Genomic DNA, 27,958 nt, shown 5'->3' on the forward strand with positions numbered 1-27,958 from the left:
GAGAATCTTGTCCTCTTGGCTGGAGATGGGATGAGAGCAGAAGTCAGTCATCAACCCCATAGCATCCTTAGGCTTCCTCGTTGCCAGATTCGATGACAATGTTCAAGTTGATCCTTGGTGAGTGGAAGGCTGCACGTTTTGATGAGGGGAGGTTAGTGTGAGTTAATAGTGCAAACATGAGGAGATTAGAGCTCGAGGGGCTAGTGGAATCAAGGGATATGGGGAGAAGGCAGGCATGGGTTATTGATTGGGGATGATCAGCCATGATCACAATGAATGGCGGTGCTGGCTCGAAGGGTCGAATGGCCTCCTCCTGCACCTATTTCTATGTTTCTGTTTCTATTAATGTCATGTTGACAATGGCCAATAAATAAACGGAGAGATATTAAGAAGCTGTAAGGCGGTGTCTTAGCAGATTAGGAAGTCTCGAGTCAGGGGAAACGGTTCACATTGACTAATTGGTGGAGCTGATGCCTCACAGTGGCAGAGACCCCGGTTCCATCCCGATCTCACCTGTTGCCTGTTTAGATTTTTTACATTCTCCCTGTGACCAAGTGGGTTTCCTCCGGGTGCTCTGGTTTCCTCCCACACCCCAAAGACGTACGAGTTTGTAGGTTAATTGTTCTCTGTAATTAGCCCCTAGTGTGCAGGGAGTGGGATAACATAGAGCTAACATGGTCAGGTGATCGATGATCAGTGTGGACTCGACGGGCCAAAGGTCCTGTTTCAAGGATGAGTCTCTAAAACAAATGGTAAAGTAAACAGTCTGGGTAAGACAGTTGGAGACAGTTTCTCCACAGATGCTGCCTGACCCGCTGAGTTACTCCCTCCAGCGTTTTCTGTCTATGTAGTCTTGGTGAGACATCTGGTCAAAGAATCAGGCATGGATGACAAGATAGTGAACCTAGAAACTTGTGTCAGAGTCATTAGTTTAGTTTAGAGATACAGCGTGGCAACAGGCCCTTTGGCCCACCGAGTCCACGCCGACCACCGACCCCCACAGACTAACACTGTCCTACACACACTAGGGACAATTTACACTTATACCAAGCCAATTAACCTACAAACCTGTACATCTTTGGAATGTGGGGGGAAACCAAAGTTCTCGGAGAAAACCCACGCAGGTCACGGGGAGAACGTGCAAACTCTGTGTAGACAAGCACCCGTGGCCAGGATCGAACCCGGTTTCTCTGAAGCTGCATGCTCTATAAGGCAGCAACTCTACCGCTGTGCCACCATGCTTAGCCAATGAGGATTACTGTTGAAAACCTAACAGAAAAGATTGTCAAAAAAGGGTGGCAAATAAAGACAGGGACAGGAAGGTGAGTGTCTTGAAATGAGAAATTTGACCTTTTTAACAATATTCATCAAGTTGTCCCCCTCTGGGTACAAGAGCTTGATTTACATTGCACTGGCGACTGTCACATTGTGGAGAACAGGCTGACCTTTACTGGGAGCTGCCCACTCCACTATTTGCTCTGATTACGGCTGATCCCTGACATTTACACCACTTTCCCAGCATTAATAATAAATCACTTGGTTTGCCTAATTGTGAAAGGATCTTTACCTCGTTCAGTGACTGGCCCTTCACAGTCCCCTTGGGTGGAACATTCTAATGATTCACCACCCAGTGAAACTCTTCTCATTCTCCATCCTGAACCCATATCTCATGGAATCAGAACCTCATTGAAACCTACCGAATAGTGAAAGGCCTGGATAGGGTGAATGTGGAGAGGATGTTTCCACTAGTGGGAGAGACTAGGACCAGAGGCCAGAGCCTCAGAATAAAAAGACGTACCTTTAGAATGGATATGAGGAGGAATTTCTTTAGCCAGAGGGCGTATATCTGTAGAATTCATTGCCACAGATGGCTGTGGAGGCCAAGTCAGTGGGTATTTTTAAAGCGGAGATTGACAGATTCTTGATTAGTAAGGGTGTCAGGGGTTATGGAGAGAAGGCAGAAAATTGAGGTTGAGAGAGAAAGTTAGATCAACCATGATTGAATGGTGGAATTGACTTGATGGGTCGAATGGCCTATTTCTGATCCTAGAACTTCTGAATGATCCTGGATGCAAGACATCTCAGCCAGAGGAAAAGTCATTTCTGCATCTACCCTGCAATGCACAATAAGAATGCTCTAGATTTCAATTAGATCATCCAGATTCAGGTTTAGGTTTTGTATTGTCACACGCATTGGTAGTATTAGTTCCAGAGAAAGAAATCTACCGACTAGTGATCCCCGCAAACTAACACTATCCTGTAGCTCCTAGACTGTGGAACAGCATCCCTCTTCCCATCAGAACTGCCCCCTCCATCGACTCCTTTAAGACGAGACTTAAAACTCATCTTTACTCTCAAGCCTTTCTTGACGTCCTCCGAGGGAGGGCTATATGTATGTATTTATGTATGTACTTAATCTATGAACCACTGTTGTATAACGTTAGTACCTCCACCAATGTAAAGCACTTTGGCCAACGAGAGTTGTTTTTTAAATGTGCTATAGAAATAAAAGTGACTTGACTTGACTTGACTAGACTTGTACACACTGGGGACAATTTACAATTAAACCAAGCCAAGTAACATACAAACCTGTACGTCTTTGGAGTGTAGGAGGAAACCGGAAATCCCGGTCATGGGGAAAACGTACAAACAGACAGCACTCGTAGTCAGGATTGAACCCGAGTCCCTGGCACTGTCAGGCAGTCATGCCCCTGTCCCACTTAGGCAACCTGAACGGAAACCTCTGGAGACTTTGCACCCCACCCAAGGTTTCCGTGCGGTTCCCGGAGGTTGCAGGTGGTTGCCGGAGGTTGCAGGTAGTGGAAGCAGGTAGTGGAAGCAGGTAGGGAGACTGACAAAAACCTCTGGGAACCGCACGGAAACCTTGGGTGGGGCGCAAAGTCTCCAGAGGTTTCCGTTCAGGTTTCCTAAGTGGGACAGGGGTATAACTCTACCACTGCGTCACCGTGCTGCCCTTTTTGTGTTTAGAGAGTCCAGACCTGCAGTACATTACTGAGCTGAAGGCCACATACACTTCATATCTGGCCAATCAGCTTAATGGCTCAGCGCTAACATTACAATCAAACCCCAATTCATTTGATTAGAGCAGCTGCTTGCTTTAATTATGTTTGCCCGAGTTTTATTGACCATTTTTCTTTATTTGATTAAATTAATTTGCTAATTGTTTTAAGTTATTCAAGTCGAACGTGACTGCTTTCGTCGACTGACAGTGAGAGCCGTGTTGAGTCCAGAATACTCCTGGGTGAACCTTGTTACTCACAGACCATTCCACTTGTGGGACATCACCAGGACCAAGTCCACCGTGGTCTGGAATCAAATAGGAATGGGTCTGGGGGTGGGGGAAACAATCACAGGCTGTGGCTTCGGTCAGGCATGACCTGCTAGCCAATTCTAACCCTGGGTTTTAGAACATTGAGCCTAAGTTTCAAAAGACTGGGAGACATGGGCAAGAAGGGCCGAATGGCCTGTTTCCATGCTGCACGACTCTATCAATGACTGCAAGCCCTTGTAAAGCTCACAGATGTACGGAGTAGTGAAGGGCCTGGGTGGAGTGGATGTGGAGAAGGTGTTTCCACTAGTGCGAGAGTCTAGGGCCAGTGGTCATGGCCTCAGAGTAAAAGGACAGACCTTTAGGAAGGAGATGAGGAGGAATTTCTCTAGTCAGAGGGTGGTGAATCTGTGAAATTCATTGCCACAGACGGCTGTGGAGGCCAAGTCAATGGATATTTTTAAGGTGGAGATTGATAGGTTCTTGATTAGTACGGATGTCCGGGGTGATGGGGAGAAAGCAGGAGAATGGGGTTGAGAGGGAGAGATAGATCAGCCATGATTGAATGGTGGAGTAGACTTGATGGGCCAAAAGGCCTAATTCTGCTCTTACAACTTATGGACATGAACTCTCCTCTCCTCTGGCAACACCTTCTCCCATTCTGTGTATCGCGGCTGGATCCTATTCTCACTACTTCACCCTACACCTTGTGGCTTTCAGCCCTCTTGACTGAAAGGTTTGTTAAAGTAACTCCTCCTTGCAGCAAACCCTTTGTCACCACTCCTCTTCACTACTTTGGCGCACTATCTCTTTTCTCCATCGCGATGCGATGTATTTTGGGATATTTTTCAGTGTGAAGGTGTTATATAGCAACAAGATACAACAGATAAAAGCAATTCAGAATTGCTTCAAGAAACAATAGAAACTGTAAGAATGGGAATGAACCACCAAGTACTCGCAGTCAAAAGGAAACAAATCAACTAGGAACATTCCCTAATGGAACATAACCTTGCCTGTACACTCAGAAGATGAGCTAACCATTGCCTGAATCTTGCCCCCAGCCAATCTACCAAGCATCAAAGAAATAATCAAACAACTGGGATGTCACAATGTATGGGTGTTAACGTCTAGATTCCCCAAGCGAGCATTAACCTTTGAACTCACTCCTGGCAACATGCCCGAATGGAATCCAGTGAAAGTCTTGCTGAGACATCATCTGAAGTGGAACATTGACATGACCTGAGGGAGACACCTCCCGTCACCACCACCCTGCCCACTTGGTGAACTTTTTCACACAAAGGGTGGTGGGTGTATGGAACAAGCTGCCAGAGGAGGTAGTTGAGGCTGGGACTATCCCAGAGTTTGAGAAACAATTAGGCAGGCACATGGATTGGACAGGTTTGGAGGGATATGGGCCAAATGCAGGCAGGTGGGACTAGTGTAGCTGGGACATTGGTCGGTGTGGGCAAGTTGGGCCGAAGGGCCTGTTTCAACGCTGTATCACTCTATGATTTTATGACTCTAAGGTTTCCCAGGGCCACTGCTGGAGCAGCACAGTGGTGCAGCAAGTAAAGCCGCTGTCTCACAGCACTGGGGACACTGGTTCGATCCTTGCCTCGGGTGCTGTCTCTGTTGAGTTTGCACGTTCTCCCTGTGACCGTGTGGTTTTCCTACGAATGCTTCGGTTTTCTCTCACATTTTAAAAGGCGTGCACATCGGCAGATTAATTGATCTCTGCAAATTGTGCCTTGTGTGTAAGTGAGTGGTGGAATGTGAAGGGCATTCATGAGAACGTGGAGAGAATTTAAAAATATGATTGATGCCAGATTAGCAGCAACTATTAGTTGATGTTCATAGAAAATAGAACAGTATGTTCTCCAAATCCAAGGCGTAGCTATGCGCACACGCATGGCCCCCAGCTATGCCTACCTCTTTGTAGGGCACATCGAACAATCCCTGCTCCAGGCATACACTGGCCCTATCCCCGAACTCTACCTCTGCTACATTGACGACTGCATTGGTGCTACCTCCTGCACCCAGGCACAACTCACTGGCTGCTTCCACTTCACCACTAACTTCCATCCGGCACTCAAATTCACCTGGACCATTGCCAACATCTCCCTACCATTTCTAGATTTCACCGTATTCATCGCAGGCAACAGACTACTAACCGACATCTACTACAAACCCACTGACTCCCATAGCTATCTGGACTACACTTCTTCCCACCCTGTTTCCTGTAAGGACTCTATCCCCTATTCCCAATTCCTTTGTCTATGCCACATCTGCGCACAGGATGAGGTGTTCCACACCAGGGCATCGGAGATGTCCGCTCTTACTCCCTCTCCCCTATTCGTAACAGAGTCCCCCTTGTCCTCACCTTCCACCCCATCAGCCGTCGCATACAACATATAATCCTCCAACATTTTTGACACCCCCAACGGGATACCACTACTGGCCACATCTTACTATCTCCTCCCATTTCTGCTTTCCGCAGAGACCGTTCCCTCCGTAACTCCCTGGTTAATTCGTCCCTTCCCACCCTAACCATCCCTTCCCCAGGTACTTTCCCCTGCAACCGCAGGAGATACAACACTTGTCCCTTTACCTCCTCCCTCGATCAGTCTTTCCATGTGAGGCAGAGGTTCACCTGCTCCTCCGCCAACCTCATCTACTGCATTCGCTGTTCCAGGTGTCAACTTCTCTACATCGGCGAGACCAAGCGCAGGCTCGGCGATCGCTTCGCTGAACACCTCCGCTCAGTCCGTCTTAACCAACCTGAGTACCCGGTTGCTCAGCACTTCAACACCCCCTCTCATTCCCAATCTGACCTTTCCAGCCTGGGCCTCTTCCATGGTCAGACTAAACCCAGCACAAATTGGAGGAACAGCATCTCATATTTTGCTTGGGTAGCTTACCCCCAGCGGTATGAACATTGACTTCTCTAATTTTAGATTGCCCTTGCTTTCTCCCTCCTTCCACTCCCCATTCCCAGTTCTCCCACAAATCCTACTTTCTCCGCCTACTTCCTTTCTTTCTCCCCCCCGACATCATTCTGAAGAAGGGTCTCAACCCGAAACGTCGCCAATTCCTTCTCTCCATAGATGCTGCCTCACCCGCTGAGTTTCTCCAGCTTTTTTTGTCTACCTTCAATTTTTCCAGCATCTGTAGTTCTTTCATAAACAACTAGAACAGTAGGGCACAGGGACATGCTCTTTGGCCCACAATGTCTGTGCTACACATTATACCACAATAAACTAAACTCCTCAGGCTGCACGTGATCCATATGCCTTCATTCCCTACAAATTCATGTGCCTATCAAAAAGCCTCTGATGCTTTTCTGTGCTGTATCTCTTTGTGACTCTAAGATGAGAACACAGTGTAAGAAGACAGAGTCTCTGCTCTGTGTAAGAATGAACTGCAGATGCTGGTTTAAACCAAAGATAGACACAAAAAACTGGAGTAACTCAGCGGGACAGGCAGCATCTCTGGAGAGAAGGAATGGGTGACGTTTCGGGTCGAGATGCTTCTTCAGACTGGTTAGGGATAAGAGAAACGAGAGATATAGACGATGATGTGGAGAGATAAGGAACAAATAATGATAAAGGAAACAAGCTATGTTTAGCTATTTGTAAGGTGAAAATGAGAAGCTGGTGCGACTTGGGTGGGGGAGGGATAGAGAGAGAGGGAATGCCAGGGTTACCTGGTGAGAGAAATCAATATTCATACCACTGGACTGTAAGCTGCGAGATGCTTTTCCTCCAATTTGCGTTTAGCTACACTCTGACAATGGAGGAGATTACTCTCCTAAATTTGGAAGAATATAGTGATTTCAATGATGTGTAGGAAGGAACCAGAGATTATTTTTAATTTAGTTTAGTTTAGAGATACAGCGGAGAAACAAGCCCTTCGGCCCACCGAGTCTGCACCGACAATGATCCCCAGACACAAACATTATCCTACACACACTAGGGACAATTAACATTTATACCAAGCCAATTAACCTACAAACCTGTCGTCTTTGGGTTGTGGGAGGAAACCGAAGATCTAGGAGTAAACCCACGCAGGTCAGGGGGAGAAGGTACAAACTTCACCCATAGTCAGGATTGAACCCGGGTCTCTGGCGCTGTACAGCAGCAACTCCACTGCTGCGCCACCACCAACCAGATGCTGGTTTAAACGGAAGATATTCACAAATAGCTGGAGTAACTCAGCGGGCCAGGCAGCTGCTCTGCAGAAAAGGAACAGGCGATATTTTGGGTCGAGACCTTTCTTGAGAGTGAGAGTCAGGGGAGAGGGAAACTGGAGGTATGAAAAGATACCCTTGCATGTCCTCTCTCTCCGTCCCTCCCCCAACCTAGTCATCCTACTTGTTTCACTGTTTGTATCCACTGATTATCACCTTCTCCACAGCCAACAATGGACCATTGTGGGCTCCACCTTTCCTTGATCATCGTTGCTGGCTTTGATTTGATCTTTTCCGCGTGGGTTTCCTCTGGGCGCTGCGGTTTCCTCCTACATCCCACAGTTGTGCGTGACTGTCACTTTAGATTTTAAACCGTAGCAAGGTGGAGTCAAGTTAAATATATTGTACTGCAAAATTAGTGAATGAAAAAAGCCACCATGGTAGTAGTGGTGGAGGGGGAGGACTACATTAATTTAACAACAGAGCGTAAGTGTAAGGTATGTATGAGGAAGGCAAGGATCGCAGAGCGTGAATAAAGTAGGAATAAGGGATGAGCTTATGATCAATTTGACTTATGTTACTGCGCGAGGAAAATCCCAATAGTTTGTATCTGCTGCTATGTTTCCCAAATTTCACCAACGATGTAGCTGAGTATTGGGAATATCTGAAAGGAGATGTATAATTACATGAGATATGTATCGTAATGTATCGTTCACACAGAGAGTGGTGAATCTCTGGAATTCTCTGCCATAGAAGGTAGTTGAGGCCAGTTCATTGGCTATATTTAGGAGGGAGTTAGATGTGGCCCTTGTGGCTAAAGGGATCAGGGGGTATGGAGAGAAGGCAGGTACAGGATACTGAGTTGGATGGGTCTTTAGGGGAATAGGTGGGGGAGGAGGGGGGGTGGAATAGGTGGGGGGGGATAGGTGGGGGCCTCCTGCTAGTTGTGTTCCCCTGTCACAGGTTTGGAGGAAGACTGAGCCACTGGGACAAACCCAAGACCACCGTGTGGTCAAGACTGGGCTGCCGGGAAGAAGCCCTAGACAGCCAGCCCCTCTACTGAGGGCATGACTGAGTGGCCGGGACAAGCCAAAATCCCAGTGCCTCTCTTTACCTGACCATGGACAATGAATGACTGTGCCCACACACAGAGGCATAGACTGAGTTGCCAGGATAATCCAGAGACTGCAGCATTGTCTCTTCAACCCCAAAGCTGAGCCGGCAGGATAAAGGTAAGATTGCAAGGATAAATCCGAGACTGCTAGCGCCTCTTCTCGAAGCAAGGGTGAACTGCACGCAGAAGCTTGAAATCACCACGCCTCATCCTTTGAATAGTAAGGCTGAGCTGCCGGGACAGCATATACATATATATATAAAATATATATATTCTGTTGGGGCACTATCCTTAATCCTGGCCTCTGTAGAGGCACTGGGTCTCTCTCTCTCTCTCTCTCTCTAGTCCTGCTCTGGAGCATGCTTGGTCAGCATGGGCTAGTTGGACCGAAGGGCCTGTTTCTATGCTGTATGGGCCTGTACCTGTATGACTATGAATAAAAGAGGGGACAGGGAAATGGGATGTGCTATTCACTCCTGCAAACATGTTAGCAGCACCGTGGATTGAATGGTATCCCACCATGCAGTCATTTTGATGATTCTATGATCATAAAACAGGTCACTTCCCCCTAATCATGTTACCAACCGCTGGAGATCATGCAGTGAAGCTCCATGCTTTTGTCTCCTTCAGAAGTGTTCTCAGTCAGGCTAATATGCGGAAGCTTAAACTAATAGCTTTCCTCGCAGTTGATTAATGTGCAGAATCAGCGAAACAGCAAGAAACAGAGAGCATAATATCTTGAAAACAATAAGATGTAATCTACAGGGAGTAAGGCGAGCTTCATCGGGACACATTCCACATACTGTCCTAATCAACAGAATTGGATGAAAGTAGATTTTGCAGACCCTCACAAATTACATTGGCAATAGAATCTTCCTCGTTCTTCCATAAAACTTAATTTTCCAGTTGGCAACCAAGACATGAAGACAGCCTTTCGATGCAAAACCATCCTCAAACTTTTTCAACTTCCCAATTGTTTGGCGATGCTTGCTAAAAGATTCAATTTGGCAATTGTTGCATGAGGCACAAATCAGCAGACTTGGCCCAACCCCATTTTCTCACATTTACTTCAGGCCATTGGCACCAACTCTTATACCTGGAGTAACTTACAGGAACTTCAATCAAACTTCTTGCCAATTATGGGACCACTCATCTGAAAACGGGTCCCGATCCAAAATGTCACCTATCCATGTCAATAGACAATAGACAATAGACAATAGGTGCAGGAGCAGACCATTTGGCCCTTCGAGCCAGCACCGCCATTCAATGTGATCATGGCTGATCATCCCCAATCAGTACCCCGTTCCTGCCTTCTCCCCATATACCCTGACTCCGCTATTTTTAAGAGCCCCATCTAGCTCTCTCTTGAAACCATCCAGAGATCCCACCTCCACCGCCCTCCGAGGCAGGGAATTCCACAGACTCACCACTCTCTGTGAGAAAAAGTGTTTCCTCATCTCCGTTCTAAATGGCTTACTCCTTATTCTTAAACTGTGGCCCCTGGTTCTGGACTCCCCCAACATCGGGAACATGTTCTCCAGAGATGCTGCCTGACCCATTGAGTTACTCCAGCACTTTGTGCTCCACGCTATATTCCAGCACCTGCAGTTCCTTGTGTCTCCATTTTACCAATTATTTGCATTTTAATATGTGTCTTTTAAACATTCAAGTCTTTAGGGGACTGTTGTAGGTTACAAGACCACCATTTATTGCCCCTCCTAACTGCCATTGAGAAGACAAGGCAGACGTACTGGTCTTTCTGGACAAGGTCTTCTTTCTGTACGTTCCAGGATTTAGACCCAGGAACAATAACACAGCTGGGATCTTTTTCCAAGTTGGGAGATGTGGGGGTTAGAGGGGTGTATGCAGGCTGTGCTTGTCCTCACTGGTGGTTTCAGTTGTGCTGTTGAAGCAATCTGGGTGAGTAATTGCAGTACAATTTGCAGATAAGAGTCATAGAGTCTTGGAGTCAAGACCAGAGGACATGGGACTAGTGTAGATGGGGCATGTTGATCGGCATGGGCAAGTTGGGCCGCAAGGCCTGTGTCAACGCTGTATGACTCTATGACTCTGAAACTCTAAGTCATACAGCATGGAAACAAGTCCTTCAACCCAACTTGCCCTTGTCAACTAAGATGCCCCATCTACACTAGTTCCACCTGCCTGCATTTGGTCAATATTCCTCTAAACCTTTCCTATCCATGCACCTGTCCAAGTGTCTTTTAACTGTTGTTATAGTATCTGCCCCAACTACCTCCTTTGGCAGCTTGTTCCACATACCCACCACTCTCTGTGTGAAAAAATTCCCATCAGGTTCCTATTAAATCTTTCCCCTCCCACTTTAAACCTATGCCTCCCTGAATCTGGGTAAATGACTGTACATTCACCTCATGATTTCTTACACCTCTATTAGAACAGCCCATGGCCTCCTGTGCTCCAAGGAGTAAAGTCCCAGCCTATCCAACCTCTCTCAGGCCCTCAAGTCCTGGCAATATCCTGTAAATCTTCTCCACTACTCTTTCCAGACTAGCATCATCCTTCCTGCAGCAGGGTGACCAAAACTAAACACAATACTCTCAGTGTAGGATGGAACTGCAGATGCTGGCTTACACCAAAGATAGACACAGAATGGTGGAGTAACTCAGCGGGTCAGGCAGCGTCTCTGGAGAAAAGGAATAGGTGCCGTTTCGCATTGAGACCCTTCCTCAGACTGAGAGTCAGGGAAAAGAGAAACTAGAGGTATGAAAAGGTTCAGAACACGTCAGAGCTGGCGATGATGACCAAGGAAAGCTAGAGCCCACAATGGCCCATTGTTGATAACAAATGGATACAAACAATGGGCCTAGCGGGATGACAGGGACAGTACTCTAAGTGTGGCCCCACCAATGTACAATTGGAAGCGCAAGACATTGGTGAGGCCGCACTTAGCGTGGAAGATGGCAGCTGGAAGATGGTACACACTGTAGACTGTGTGCACTGGTAATACTGGTGAGGATGGCTGGAGAAGTGGGCAGAGTGCCAATCTGCAAGCTGCTTTGTTGACCTGATGTTAGATGTAAGGGAAGTCAGCTTGCATTTTATATGAAGCATCTGAAGACCATTGCCTGATGTCACCAATGTCACCTGATGTCACCTGATGTCACCAGAAAACACCAATGTAGCAATCTTAAATATCCCTCATTTTGTAATTCAGCCTAAATTATTCCCAGCCTCAGTTACACCTTCTTATCTGAATAAGAACAAGGATGTGATTGATTCCAGCAGAATACATTAAATTATCTGTGAGAATGTCCCAGATAAAGAACCTGCAGGTTGGTCACTCTGTTAGCCATTCATTGATCAGTGTTCCACACTAAACCTGCCAGAGGAATCAGAATCATTATCTATTTCCACCCCAACTTGCTCGCATTGATTATATTATTTGTGTCAGCCACCATGCTCATGTCTCTCTAATATCAGATTGGTTGCGGGATCTGAATCAGCCGTGCGTAGTGAAAATCATTCTCCCACTAGACAAGGAGGCAGAGTGCTCTTTGATTGTTCACAAAGTCAAGTGGTTCACTTATTGCCCAGTACAGTCTCCACTGCAATTCAGCGACCGAACTTGCTGGTTAAAAAGCTATAAAAAGCAGTAAGCTCTTGCTTCATCTTACATCAGCGATGCTCCATCATTGCAGCTGAACACTCGTACAAGATGAAGTCTTTGTCCCGTTCAATTCCACCCGATCAGTGTGTTGTCGAAGTGAGTTTCTGCAGCAGCGGTAGGCGTTGGTTTCACGGGTCTGTCTGCACTGCGCTGAGCATTTTGATCCAGGGCACTCTCAAAGGAGCCGAACGGGCTGAACACGGCGAGTTGCAGAAATCCTCCACACCTCCCAGGCTTTGTGCTGGGTCAGGGTTGGCATGAACCCAGCACTGTTCTGGTTCAGTGACACAGCAGAGCGTTGATGAGCTGGGAGTGAGTACTGCAATCCCTCACAGCTCAAAGGTTATTACACGATACACCAACTCGCACAAGCCTGAATCACTTTCTCATGGAGTCATGCAGGCCCTTCAACCCAACATCTGTGCTGACCAATATGCCCCATCTAAGATGGAGCCATTTGTGCACATTTGGCTCGTATCCCTCAAAACCTGTCCCAAGTGCCTTTTAAATGATGCTATAGCACCTGCTTCAACTACCTCCTCTGGCACCTCGTTCCACATACCCATCACTGAAAAGGTTGCCACTGAAGTTCCAATTAAACCATTCCCCTCTCTCCTTAAAACTATGTCGCCTGGTTCTTGATTCCTCTACCCTGGGGAAAACAGTTTGTGCGTTCACGCTATCTGTCTATTGTCTGTCCAACCTCTCCCTATAGCTCAGGCTATTTCAGGCTTGGAAAAATCCTCGGAAATCTTCTCTGCATTCTTTCAGGTTTAAAATAATTTTCACTCCCGGAAATATAGTTCACTTTCTCTTGCATTTGTTAATGTGCCCAGTCCCCAACTTTGTTCAATTCACCAAAACCTGCTCTTATTTTCACCTGCATTTTATAACTAATGCTGAGATTTTGCTGTTCCCGTTCATCTTACTCACATGGTATGTGAGGGTGAATATTAACATTAACATCTCCAAACAGAAGTCCTTTGAAAACTTGGCCCTGCTGAAACATACTTGTCTTCAACAATAAATTTCCTTGACCTAAATGTGGACCATTTTCCCTCTCGGAGGCACCAAACTTCAAAGGAGGCAATCATCGGCTTTCGATGATAAAAGTCACCACTGACTAGAATCTTTAGCCGTCCGAGGAACACAGTGTTTGAAGATCATTCATAAATTCTAGGAGCTGGATTAGGCCATTCGACCCATCAAGTCTACTCTGCCATTCAATCACGGCTGATCTATCTTTCCCTCTCAACCCCATTGTCCTGCCTTCTCTCCACAACCCCTGACACACTCACTAATCAAGAATCTATCTATCTCTGCCTTTAAAAAAATCCATTGACTTGGCCTCCACAGCCTTCTGTGGAAGACATCAAGATGGCAAACCTAACATAGAGTTTACAGATTATAGGGCAGTGTTCATCCCATCCCTCCTGTATACTTTAGAGACATGGACTCTCCACAACTTGCACCCCAAAGACAGCGAGATATGACTGATGCTGCTCCCTAATACATATTCAAATCAATTGGCAGGAAAAGCAAACCAACAATGGTGTTCTCTCCCAGGCCAATACCTCAAGCATTGAGGCCCTAATTACACACAATGTTCTCTGATGGGCATGCTGCAACATATACATGTTCAACACTAGGCTTCAGGAGGCTAAAGTCTTCAGATGAGTCTGAAGAAGGATCTCAACCCGAAACATCACCTATTCCTTTTCTCCAGGGATGGTGCCTGACCCGTTCAGTTACTCCAGTATTTTGTGTCTATCCACTAGGCTTCAGAAACAGACAAACCGTTCTAAGATCAGAAATGGAAAGAGATTATTGGATGTACAAAGAAAAAAAAATCAAGGATGCTCTAAAATTCTCAAAGGCTCCACGAAAGAGTAAAAAAACAAAGAACTGCAGATGCTAGTTTATGCCAAAGATGGATACAAAGTGCTGGAGTGACCCAACTGTTCAGGCAGCATCTCTGGAGATAAAGGATGAGTGATGTTTTGGTTTGGGACCCTTCAGACTGTAAAATAAAAAAATGGTACACTGGTCAGTTGTGAAGTAAGTGAAAGATGTTACACTGAAAAAAGTGTGACATCTGCACCGGCACATTGGAATGGAGTAAGCCAATTATGCCTGCATAACCCCTTCAATAAAATCATGACTGATCTTCTCCCTGAGGTCCACATAGATGCACCATCCCTTGATCCCCTCGATATCCAAAAACATATTGGCCTGCCTTGAATGTACACATCTACTGTCCTATAACATGTGAGTCCCCAAGTTACCTGCCAATTGTTAAGACTACATGTTTGGTACACATATTTTGATGGGGAATAGGTTATAAAGTATGAGGTTAACATTGGGATAAAGCCAATACACTACTGATGCTTTCTGCAAGGAGCCTTGACACGATGTTAGTTCCTCTCTTTCCCTCTATCTTTCTTTTGTATTTCCACGTTTATACATGATGGTAAGTTGGGAGGAATAGCATACTGTGTTGATGTTATAAAGGAATACAGACTTAGTGAACAGATAGAAGTTAGTGCAGGGAAGTGTACAATCATCAACTTTAAACCATGGAAAAACAAAATGGAGTATTCTCTTGATCAAGAAGATAGTTTAGTTTAGTTTAAAGTGAGGAACCAGGCCCATCAGACCACGAGTCCTCACCAACCAGTGATTCCCGCACATTAACACTATCCTACACCCACACTAGGGACAATATACATTTATACCAAGCCAATTAACCTACAAACCTGTACTTTGGATTGTGGGAGGAAACTGAAGATCTCGGAGAAAACCAATGCGGAGAAACCATGGGTAGAACGTACAAACTCCGTACAGACAGCACCCATAGTTGGGATCGAACCTGCGTCTCTGGCACTGTAAGCACTGTAAGGCAGCAACTCTACCGCTGCGCCACCGTGCCACCCATAGAACAACTGGAACACTGTACAGTCGTGTGTCCAAGTGCACAATAGAGAGAATTGTTATTGCTATTGATACAAAACTAATCATGAGGTGTAATGAAAACTTGCCCATTGCATTGTAACTGTTGTAGGAAGTGACCTTTACACAGAACCTTGGTTATCTGGGACTCCACTTATATCAGTGAGGTGTTGGCAGAGAAATTTCACCCCATAGCTTTGCCAGAATGTTACAAGTCATGCTGAGTTAAATTGCAGCACCAGGTTGTGGAAACATAAAATGTGTTTCCTGAAGTTTAGAAGGTTGCATCAAATATCATAAGGGACTCGTGCTGGAGCCAAAATAAAATCTGGCTGGTGAAGCCGGACAAATGGGCTGTGATTTAAAAGTGTAAAACTGACCATTTGGAAATAAAAGTAAGAAACAACTACTCTCCACAAACTGATTTATAAGGAAATATGTTCCTGTTCAAATATTCAGTCATATCATTTGATGTATGCCCTATTCTGCTTCTCTCCCATTCCTGAAAACCTTGGCTTTAACAATTAGTTTAAGGCAGTCGAGGCAGGTATTAGTTGAGGCAGGTACTGTAGCAACCCTGAAAGCCATTTGGACAGGTACATGGAAAGGAAGGGTTTAAGAAGGATATGGGTCATACGCGACCAGGCAGGACTAGTGTAGATGGAGCATCTTGGTTGGCGTGGGCAAGATGAGCCAAAGGGCCAATTTCCATGTAAACTCACCCGTTTACCTGAGCCTTAAGGCCCCTGTACGAGGTAATTCAAGAGCTCTCCCGAATTTAAAAAAAATCAAACTCGTGGTAAGTACGTAGAAATGTACATAGCGGCTACGTCGGAGCTCGTGGATGTCTCGTTGCGGCTCGTAATGGTAACGGCAGGTACTCGGGAAATGCGGTAACTCGTGAAGTTTTTTCAGCACTGTGAAAAATATCCACGAGAGCCCCGAGTACCTACGAACGGCTATTACCGTAATTCTCCGAGTTGGAATCAGGGGAAACTCGGGAGAACTCTTGAATTACCTCGTACAGTGGGACAGGCCCTTGAAGAAGATGAAATATTCTACTTCTACTGGTCTCAGTGGAAGAGCACAGTTGATAAAAAATTTGAAGTGTGTAGGAAGGAAATGCGGATGCTGGTTTACACCGAAGATAGACATAAAATGCTGGAGCAACTCAGTGGGTCAGACAATATCTCTGGAAAAAAGGGATAGGTGACGTTGCAGGTTGAGACACTTCTTCAGACTGAAATGAAATGTTCTCCCCAAGGTGGCATTTGATGCTCAGGCAACTGAAATATTCAGCATTAACACTGATGAAAATTCTGTCAGCAGAAAGTATTAGAGTATGTTGACCAAAGGCAGGTGAATTGGTTATTGTATGGTTCAGTCTAATAGATCTAATGGAGTGGCAGTTCAGGTTGCAGGGGATGGATTGCCTGCTCCTTGCCCATGCCTCTATAAAGCTCAGAAATATAATGGGGAAATACATCAATGTGTTTCCTTCATGAAGTCTAATCAAAGTTTGAAAACCCCCTGTATGTTTGGGCTATGAATCTCTCAGTACCTGAACTTTAAATACTGAATTAACGATGGTGTCAAGTGCGTTCGTGCTGAGGGGTAAATGTAAGGCTCACAGTGTGAACTGAGGGTTCGAACCTCCGCAGACAGACTGGTCAGCTACCAAATGATGCGTGAGGTGCGATGGATGCTCAGACCTTGGTCCTGGGAGCAAACGTCTGGTGAGATGGAGATGCCACAGTGAGGTGGGGGGATGGTCACTCCTAGCTCCATAGCATCCTGGTGGCAGAGTCGTTCTTCTTCTTAGGCCCCCCTCAGTCATGGCTGTCCATGGGTGTCTCCAGGGTTGGAGGACGCCAGTGCGTGACTTTGTTTAACGTGGGGAGACTGGTGCATAGACAGCCACCCCACGGTCCTTGACAGATCTGGGTCAGGATCCAGTGGCATGGAGTCCAAGACGACTGGAGACCCTTTTCTGCTGCAGCCTTCATCCGCCTTCCCAGCCGTTGTGACGCTCCACTAAGGTCAGCCATCGTCCTCCGCCTGTTCCACTGTTTAGGTCTTGGCTGGATTGCTCTTTGTCAGAGACCTCCCTCTCGACCTTACCGCCATGGGTGGCCCTACCAGGAGCTTAGCTCCAGACGGCATCACTCACAGGTTCTCAGGTCCACACAAGCTTCTCCACCACGACAAGGTGACAAGCTTTCTAGATCCAGTTCTTGAGTCGTTAGTCACAGGGTAAAGTAAGCCCACAAATAATAGGTAGGAAGTGACTCGACCCAAAACGTCACCTATTCCTTTTCTCCAGACATGCTGCTTGACCGGCTGAGTTACTCCAGGTTTTTGTGTCTATCTTCACAAATAATGGGCATGGGTATCTTAAAGTCATTTAGGTGGCCCTTTTGAACAATAGAGGCACAAGCAAATATGCATGGAAACAGGCCATTTGACCAGCAGAACTACCGTGTAGGTGAATCCATGAGGGGGTTTCTTAATGAGAATGTTAGTAAAATTAAAACTTTAGGGATTAATGTAGGATTAATGTAAAAGTCACTGGAACTCTACCAACTGCAACATTGTGTCATGCATGAAAATGTTGCTCTCGGTAATGCATGCAGGAGAAGAGATTACATCCTTGATAGATCCAGTACTTGAAATGTAATTCATCATTGAACCTTGGCAACCTGAAATGTGTTCCTGTCAATGTGCTGGCAGTGAAATCCTCCTCGTCCCCAGCTGAGGTTGGTGCTCATAGGTGTATCTCATTTCATCGTACACCCAAGAAACGAGCCTGTCCTCGGCAATGTAGTGGGCCATAACATGCTGCTTAAAAGCAATAAAGACACAGGGCAGCATGGCACCCATGACTTGTGTGGGTTTTCTCTGAGATCTTCGGTTTCCTCCCACACTCTAAAGATGTACAGGTTTGCAGGTTAATTGGCCTAAATGTAAATGTAAAATTTTCTTCGAGTGATCAGCGTGGACTCGGTGGGTCGAAGGGCAGTTTCTGCGCTGTATCTCTAAACTAAACAAAGTACTGGAATAACTCAGCGTTGAGTAAACCAGTGTCCGCAGATCCTTGTGTTTAGTTTAGTTTAGAGATACAGCTCGGAAACAAGCCCTTTGGCCCACAAAGTCCACACCGATCAGGAATCCCACTACACAAGCACTATCCAACACATTAGGGCCAATTTATAATTTTGACCAAAGCCAAATTAACCAACAAACCTTTGTGTCTTTAAAGTGAGGGAGGAAACCGGAGCACCTGGGGAAAACCCACACGGTCGTGGGGAGAACGTACAAACTCCGTACAGACAGCACCCATAGCCAGGATTGAACCAGAGTCTTTGGCGCTGGGAGGCAGCAACTCTACCGCTACACCACCGAGTTACCCTAAAGGAAGTTCCACCAAATAGGTCCAAAAAAATTACATTTATTCTGTTTGCATATTCACTAAACAATTAATGTCGATGACACTGGGCGTTAATGTTCATTTTTGTTCATGTTTCAGCTGCTTGTCCCAGATTTTAAGATGTGGTGTCATTGGATACCATTTCCAACTGTCATTAGATCACCATTGTATTTTCTGTATATGTTACTACATAGAACACAGGACATAGAACAGTACAGCACAGGGACAGGCCATTCAGCCCACAATATCTGTGCCAAACATGATGCCAAGACCAACACTTGTCTACCTGCACAAAATCCATATCCCTCTACTCCTCACATATGCCTAACCAACTCTCTCTCCAGTGGCACTGTTGCATCTGCCTCCACCACCCCCACTAGCATATTCCAGGCACCACCAATATTTCTAGGAGATATGCGAGGCATGTTTTTGTACACAAATATTGCTCCTCTTATCTGGAGATGGGAGGGTGGAGATTCATAAGTTCAGAAGTTCATAATTTCTATGAGCAGAATGAGGCCATTTGGCTCATCGTCCACTGCGCCGTTCAATCATGGCCGATCTATTGTTTCCTCTCAATTGCATAACCCCTGACACCCGTACTAATGAAAAATCTATATATCTCTGCCTTAAAAAATATCCATTGACAGCCTCCACAGCCCTCTGTGGCAATGAATTCCACAGATTCACCACCCTCTGACTCAAAAAGATCCTCCACATCTCCTTCCTAAAGGAACGTCCTTCTATTCTGAGGATGTGGCTTCTGGTCCAAGTCTCTCGCAATAGTGGAAACATCTTCTCCACATCCACTCTATCTTGGTCTTTCACTATTCGGTAAGTCTCAATGACGCCCCCCCCCCTCAGATGTGGGGGTGGAAGGCTAGTACTGTGAGATTGCCATTGAGATGGGATGGGGATGTACACACAGATGGACACAAGGCTCCAGATGGAACTGCTGCTCCACCACATCCAGAGCTCTTGGTGCAGTGACGGAGAACAAAATCAATACTCTCAAAAAAATCTGTCAACACACCGAACAGGAGGACAAGAAAATTAAGGCACAGAAGAGCTGTCAAAGCTGGTTATGGTTTTAGCATGCTTTATGTTTATTAATTCTTTGATGTAACCGGCTTATTTGCATTTCAGAGGTTGCTTAGTTTACCTGCCCATCGTTGCTCTGTGCAGATCATTGCGTGCTTGGCACCAGTACAGAGATTCAAGCATCTGCCTGCATTAACCCAATCCTGAACAGATACTGCATTTAGGTGGCCTGACCCTATACGAGTACTGAATGCACCAGACCAAACCAATCCTCAGAAAAAAAAACCATGAAGGCAATAGATCGGGTAGACGCACAAAGTCTCTTGCCCAGAGTAGGGTAATCGAGAACCAGAGGACATAGGTTTAAGGTGAGGGGGGAAAGATTTAATAGGAATCTGAGGTGTAACGTTTTTGAAGGGTAACACAAAGGGTGGTTGGTGTTTTGAACACGCTGCTGGAGGAGATAGTTGAGGCAGGGTGTATCGCAATTAGACAGGTACATGGATAGGATGGATTTAAGAGGGATATGGGCCAAATGCAAGCAGGCAAGTTGGACTAGTGTAGGTGGGACATGTTGGCCAGTGTGGGAAAGTTGGGCCAAAGGGCCTGTTTCCACGGTGGATGTCTCTATGCGAGAGAGAGTCATGCAGCACAGAAACTGGCCCTTCGGCCCAATGAGTCTGTACTGGTCATCAACCAGCCAGCAGGCATCCTAAAACAGAACCGTGTACGGGTATCAGATGTACATGAACCATCCCTGTGCAAGTGGGGGATGTTAACCAAATCCTGTACAGGTACTGAACAGAAAGTCGACCCGATATATCACCTAGTCCTTTCTTCCAGAGATGCTGCCTGATCCGCTGATTTACTCCAGCCTTTTGTGTCTGTCTTTGGTTTAAACCAGCATCTGCAGTTCCTCCCTGTACAAGGTATGTGCCGTTTGCGTGTGTATTAGTGTGTGTCCGGTCAGATTTGGCTTCCGGTCAGATTAATGATCACACAAGTTTCCACACACACACGTACGTCAGCAAATAGCCACCAAGGCAATACTGACAGTGATGGGGGACATGGATGAGGGTTTTCTGCATTTAAAAGGAACATTTAAAAAAAAAAGTAAAACATTTAAAAACACACAAACTGTTCCCCGGCAACGCTGATTACACTGCGAGAGGCATAACTGAAGTCGGGTCGGGGTTACTAAAATGGCGGAAGTTATGCTCCAGTGCGTACTACACGTCAGTCCATTGGATTTCACAGGAGTGGACCGCTCTAAGATCTTTGCACCTGACTAACAATCAAACTTCAGAAACCACACCTGGTGAGGTGGGAAAGATTTAATAGGAACCTGAGAGGTAACTTTTTTACACAAAGGGTGATGAGTGTATGGAACAAGCTGCCGGAGGAGGTAGTTGAGGCAGGTACTCTCATAACATTTAAGAGACATTTGGACGGGAACATGGATAGGGTAGGTTTAGAGGATTATGGGCCGAGCACAGGCAGGTGGGACTAGTGTAGGTGGGGCATGTTGGTCGATGTGGGAAAGTTGGGCCGAAGGGCCTGTTTCAACAGTGTATCACTCCATGACTCAGTGACCTCTAACTTGTTCTCCACTATCTTCGAGACACAGTGGAGGTGAATGCGTATGGTCCCTTCCTGACCAAGTACATCCAACTTTCCAGGAATGACATGGCAATCAAACCACCACCATCTAAAGCGATCACACCCAAGGAGGAAAAATAAAACATAAATCCTTTATGGATCATCCAGCAAAAAGCAGTCACCCTTTCTGGAAACGAAAATGAGATATCATAGAACTGGTGTGAACGGATAATCAATGGTCCATGTGGATGAGGTGGGGCGGAGGACTTATTTCCATGCTGCATCTTTCAATTGTTTTTTGAGAGAAACAGGCCCTTCGGCCCACCGAAGCCGCACCATCCAGTGGTCCCTGTACATTACCAGTATCCTACATACGCAAGAGACAATTATACCAAGCCAATTAGACTACAAACTTGTACGTCTTTGGAGTGTGGGAGGATACCGAAGATCTCGGAGAAAACCCAACGCAGGTCATGGGGAGAACGTACACACTCTATACAGACAGCACCCATAGTCGGGATCGAACCAGAGTGTACTGCCGCAGTAAAGCAGAAACTCTACCGCTGCGCCACTGTGCCGCCCAGTTAATCAATCAATTTCCTTATTGTTTAGGGAATTAAAGCAACAGTCAGAGTTAAGTGAAGCCCAATATAACCCAATTTCAACCCGAAACATCAGCATTTCCTTCCCATCACAGATCCTACTCGACCCACTTAGTTTCTCCAACAGAACGCTTATTGGTTCAGTGAGTTAGAACTTGCACAGATATACATTGCCATTGACATACTTTGGTCGCGAATGCTCTTCCTCTGGCCTGGCCCCACTTGCTCATTTCAGCCTGTCTCCTACAGCTAACACATGAGGTCCTATGTCGGAGGGTACTGCAGATGCTGGTTTCAACCGAAGATGGATACAAAATGCAGGAGTAACTCAGCGGGTCAGACAGCATCTCTGGAGAGAAGTAAAAGGTGACGTTTGGGGTTTGAAGAAGCATCCCGAACCAGAACGTCACCTGTTCTTTTTCTCCAAAGGTGAGGTCCTGCTAAACAGACTATCAGGGAAAGATCAGGAGGGTGTCGTCAGCATCATCAGGCTGACAGCACAGAGAGAAAGGGAGAGGAAGTGTACAGCCCACGCTGAACGCCTCACATCCAATCCCGCTTATTTTGGCAGACAATTAATTTTGTTGTGAGAACTAATCAGGTTGCAGATTAACAGAGGAAATAACAGGGTTTGAAAGATTATGCAACTGTAGTTAGAAACCATGACTTCATCGCAAAAAACGATTCTGCTGTGTAATTTTCAATCACAGAAAACCTGTTCATGTGGCACACAAGGAACGTTATACCCATATATGTGGAACAGCAATAAATCACAACGTTGACTGTGGGCAGTGGTCTCCCCGTGACCTCGTGGGCAAGTTGGGCCGATGGGCATGTTTCCACACTGTATCACTCTATGACTATGACTTTATGGCAACAAACCTGGACTTTGCTTGGTTTCCGATACCAATAGAGTGACAGACGTACACATGAAAATTTAATTCCACTGGTTTTGAGTACTGCACCCTTTGTGCCTTTTGTGCTTTGGGAAGAAGGTATAGGTGTCTGAAAACGGTATCACCCAGGTTCAGGAACTGTCTCTTCCCAATGACTCTCCCCAATTCTGGATTGTGTTGTACAATGAACCAGATTTGATAAGAGAACTCGAGGTAAAGGAACCACTTGGAGGTAGTGATCATAATATGATTAGTTTTAATCTGCAATTTGTGAAGGAGAAGGAGGAGCTGGCCAAGGTAGACTGGAAAGGGACCCTAGCAGGAATGACAGTGGAACAGCAATGACAGGAATTTCTGGGCATAATCCGGAAGACGCAGGATCATTTCATTCCAAAAAGGAAGAAAGATTCTAAGGGGAGTAGGAGGGGGTGGGAGATTGCAACCTTCACGTGGTCCGCCCTGTTTCGACTAATGCAATCAACTCGACGTGCACAAAGAGAAGATCAAATAGAACAAGTTGTCCTACAGCTTTAGGCTGTGCACGCCACACGAAAGAAGAAGAAGGGGAGTAGGAGGCAACTGTGGCTGACAAGAGATGTTAGGGATAGAATAAAACTAAATAAAAGATGTGACAAGTAAAATGGATGAAGGGGAGCCAGTGGATGTAGTGTATCTAGACTTTCACAAAGCCTTTGATAAGGTCCCGCACGGGAGACTGGTGACTAAAGTTAGAGCACATGGTATTGGGGGTAGCGTGTGGACATGGATAGAACATTGGTTGGCAGAGTAGGAGTAAACGGGTCCTTTTCAGAATGGCAAGCAGTGGCGAGTGGAGTGCCGCAAGGCTCGGTGTTGGGGCCGCAACTGTTTACCATATATATTTATGATTTGGAAGAGGAAATTAGGAGCAACACTAGCAAGTTTGCGGATGACACAAAGCTGGGTGGCAGTGTGAACTGTGAAGAGGATGTTAGGAGGTTGCAGGGTGACCTGGGCAGGTTGAGTGAGTGGGCAGATGCAGAATAATATAGACAAATGTGAGGTTATCCACTTTGGTGGCAAAAACAAGGGGGCAGATTATTATCTCAATGGGGTTAGGTTAGGTAAGGGGGAGGTACAGCGAGACCTGGGTGTCCTTGTACACCGGTCACTAAAAGTTGGCGTGCAGGTACAGCAGGCAGTGAAGAAAACTAATGGAATGTTGGCCTTCATAACAAGAGGATTTCAGTATAGGAGTAGAGAGGTTCTTCTGCAGTTGTATAGGGCTCTGGTGAGACCACATCTGGAGTATTGTGTACAGTTTTGGTTTCCTAATTTGAGGAAGGACATCCTTTTGATTGAGGCAGTGCAGCGTAGGTTCACGAGATTGATCCCTGGGATGGCGGGACTGTCATATGAGGAAAGATTGAAAAGACTAGGCTTGTTTTCACTGGAGTTTAGAAGGATGAGGGGGATCTTATAGAAACATATAAAATTATAAAAGGACTGGACAAGCTAGATGCTGGAAAAATGTTCCCACTGTAGCACTGTAAGGTAGCAACTCTATTGTGTTACCCACTTTGGTTATATAGGGCTCTGGTGAGACCACATCTGGAGTATTGTGTCCCATTTTGGTCTCCTAATTTGAGGAAGGGGAGGCCATTAAAGGGGAGGTCATTTACGACTGAGGTGAGAAAATACTTTTTCACCCAGACAGTTGTGAATTTGTGGAATTCCCTGCCACAGAGCGCAGTGGAGGCCAAATCACTGGATGGATTCAAGAGAGAGTTAGAGCTCTAGGGTCTAGTGGAATCAAGGGATATGGGGAGAAGGCAGGCACGGGTTATTGATTGGGGACGATCAGCCATGATCACAATGAATGGCGGTGCTGGCTCGAAGGGCGAATGGCCTCCTCCTGCACCTGTTTTCTATGTTTCTATGACCATCAAGCTCATGAATATCATGAACAACTAAACTCCAAACTACGAACGCCCTTGCTTGTACGAGGGACTTCAGGCATTGTGTCTGTTTTTTTGCACTATATTGGTTTCTTTTCATTTATTGAACTAGTTTTTTTTTTTTTAATTATATTATCTTGTGGGGACTGTGTTTACAAACCTCTTGTGCTGCTGCAAGTAAGAATGTAATTGTTCAAAAGGGAACTGCAGATGCTGGAATATCGAAGGTACACAAAATTGCTGGGGAAACTCAGCGGGTGCAGCAGCATCTATGGAGCGAAGGAAATAGGCGACGTTTCGGGCCGAAACCCTTCTTCAGACTCGGCGGGACTGTCAGACAGGGTCTGAAGAAGGGTTTCGGCCCGAAACGTCGCCTATTTCCTTCGCTCCATAGATGCTGCTGCACCCGCTGAGTTTCCCCAGCAATTTTGTGTACCTTAGAATGTAATTGTAGTGTTTTGGTAGATGCAACAATAAAACACACATGAATCTTGTGCCTTGCATAAGGACTAAACCAACAAACTGCTTTCTCTATAATATCTCATTTGTCCTCCCCTGCTTAAACGTCCTGGACTAACTCAATGGGTCAGGCAGTGTCTCTTGAGAATGGGTTGGAATGGGTTCTTGACCCGAAACATCCCTGTTCCTTCCCTCCAGAGATGCCGCCTGTCCCGCTGAGTTACTCCAGCGTTTTGTGTCTAGCATCTCTTGAGAATATGGAGAGGTGACGTTTTGGATCAGGACCCTTTCCTCAAGCATCTCCTCTACTTCTCCACTTTCAGTATTCCATGAAGATTCTCTCCAAGAAGCTTTGGTCCAATCTTCTACACCTGCCAATGCCCCAAACACCTTCCCACATGACAGCAGATACAGCACCTGACCATTGACCTCCTCCCATCCTGGTGTCCAAGAACCCACATTTCAAGGTGAAGTGGTGATCTATTCCAATTTGCTGCTCATGATTTGGTCTCATCTACTTTCACTGATCACACATGGTATATTTGTGGCATTTTGTGGAACATCGCCACTCCCACCCACACTGAGGTGACCCATTAGTTGGCACGTTAATTCTCCAGCCCACCTGCATTGTAGACTTTGCTTTCCTTCTTTGTTCCAATTTAACTTTAATATAAATGCAAGGAATGAGGTATCATATTCCCAAAAGGCACAATACAGTATTTGAGATGCCAAAACAAATTGAACGATTTGAGGTGTTTAAGAAGGAACTGCAGATGCTGGAAAAATCTAAGGTAGACAAAAATGCTGGAGAAACTCAGCGGGTTAGGCAGCATTTGTGGAGCGAAGGAAGAGGCGATGTTCCGGGTTACTGAAGTCTGAGGCTTCGCCTATCCATTCACTCCATAGATGCTGCCTGACCCGCTGAGTTTCTCCAGCATTTTAGTCTTTGAACGATTTGAGGTCTTCATTCTGGCTGTACATGTGAAGAAGTCCTCAAGTTGCAGACAGGTAAACCATCCACACACTGTACCTCCTGTACTTAATACTGGAGCATATTTTAACCAAGAACGGGAGCAGAATAACAACTTTTGCAGGCAAATCCTAACCTAAAAGATGCCGCTGCTGCAAAAGAAACCTGTCGCACAACATGTAATTGATTGTGGAATTTTATGAAATTAAATCTAAATGGCCAGGTAGGTTGCACACACTGCGGGTGCTGAAGGAGTCCACAGGGAGTTGGGAGGTGTATGCAGCGTACCCATCCGCATTTCCAAACACAAGTGTGAATTACAATTTAAAAAACATGTACAATACTTGTGAAAATGTCAGGATCAGCGCCCAACCAAGCCCAAAGCCAAAGCACTATCTAAACTAATTATGCGAACTTATACAAAGGACAATAACTAACTCAATATACAATAATCAGCTACCTACATGTTAACACGCACGTTTAAAAAAACATTGATGAGGCACATCCATGCTGTGGCTCTGTCCATGGACTCAGCATTGAGTGTGTTCCATAACAAGCCCACCTTGCTCTGGCCTCTCACAGTCAGTGGGTTGTGCCTTTGCTGTGGTAGGCTCAACTACAAGCTGCTCTAAGAAACCATCCAGTAGACACTGTATAAATGCCTGTGTTAAACCACCACAGTCAGCACTCCTGCACTGCAACGTGGAGCAGGATTTCATGCAACAAGTAAGCAGTGCGTTTTTTTAATGACATTTATAACGTATTCACCTTTCAGGATCTGGGCATGAGCGGACAAGGCATTTAGTGCCCGTCACATGGTTAATGAAAGATTGTTACATATACAAACATTTTGCTTTGAAAACTTTGTTTTTGATCTGTTACCTGATGTCATGAGCTTTCAGAAGATCATCACTGAGACAGTGGGCGGAGCAACATAGACAGTGGGAGGGGCATCATTGCCAGTAGGTGGGGCATTGCTGACCATGGGCGGAGCTACATGCCAGTAGGCGGAGCATTGTGGGGAGTGGGTGGGGCATCACTGGCAGTGGGTGGGGCATCAACCACAGTGTGCGGGGCACTGGTACCAGTGGGCAGGGCATCACTGATAGAGGGTGGGGCATCAGCCGCAGTGGGTGGGGCATCAGCCACTGTGGGTGGGGCATCACTGATAGTGGGTGGGGCATCAGCCACTGTGGGTGGGGCATCATTGATAGTGGGTGGGGCATCAGCCACAGTGGGTGGGGCATCACTGATAGTGGGTGGGGCATCACTGATAGTGGGTGGGGCATCAGCCACAGTGGGTGGGGCATCAGTCACAGTGGGTGGGGCATCAGCCACAGTGGGTGGGGCATCACTGATAGTGGGGTAGGGAGTTACTATTCCCAGTCGCTCCATCCACTCATGGCCCACAGTGAGGTGGGGTCCATGCAGAAGGCCAGAGTGACCTCGGGGCTAGCACCGGGACCAAGAGCAGGTCTCGGATAAGAGTCAGCATGCTGCAGAATAATGCTCTCAGCAAATTTTCTCAAAGGCTGCAATTGACAGGATTTTTCCTTATTAACGCTGACTGATTGCCTTCCACTCTGGTAATAATGCCAAGGAGCATTTAGCTCTTGAAATTCAAGCTGCACACTCCTCACACAGAGACGTAGAACGTTCAGAGCATCATAACCTTTCTCCTGAAGCAGCAGATGCCTGCAGAATATCTATGTTAGAGTTACCCTGTTACCTCATAAATAACCAATATTCCATTATACAGTTTGTTTTTACAGCACAAACAAGCTTGTGGAAACTCCAAAGTCCTTTTTTCACAAATCTTCCTGAGCTCGTTCAAACTCCTGTG

General features: G+C 46.1%; 1 protein-coding gene across 2 annotated transcripts in view; it reads right to left on the minus strand.

Moving 5' to 3' along the window:
- Positions 1 to 27,958, minus strand: part of ntrk3 (neurotrophic receptor tyrosine kinase 3) — a 999,514-nt gene that overhangs the window by 705,772 nt on the left and 265,784 nt on the right. The window lies entirely within an intron of this gene.

The sequence above is a fragment of the Amblyraja radiata genome, chromosome 34 (assembly GCF_010909765.2).
Source record: "Amblyraja radiata isolate CabotCenter1 chromosome 34, sAmbRad1.1.pri, whole genome shotgun sequence".
NCBI lineage: Eukaryota > Metazoa > Chordata > Chondrichthyes > Rajiformes > Rajidae > Amblyraja > Amblyraja radiata.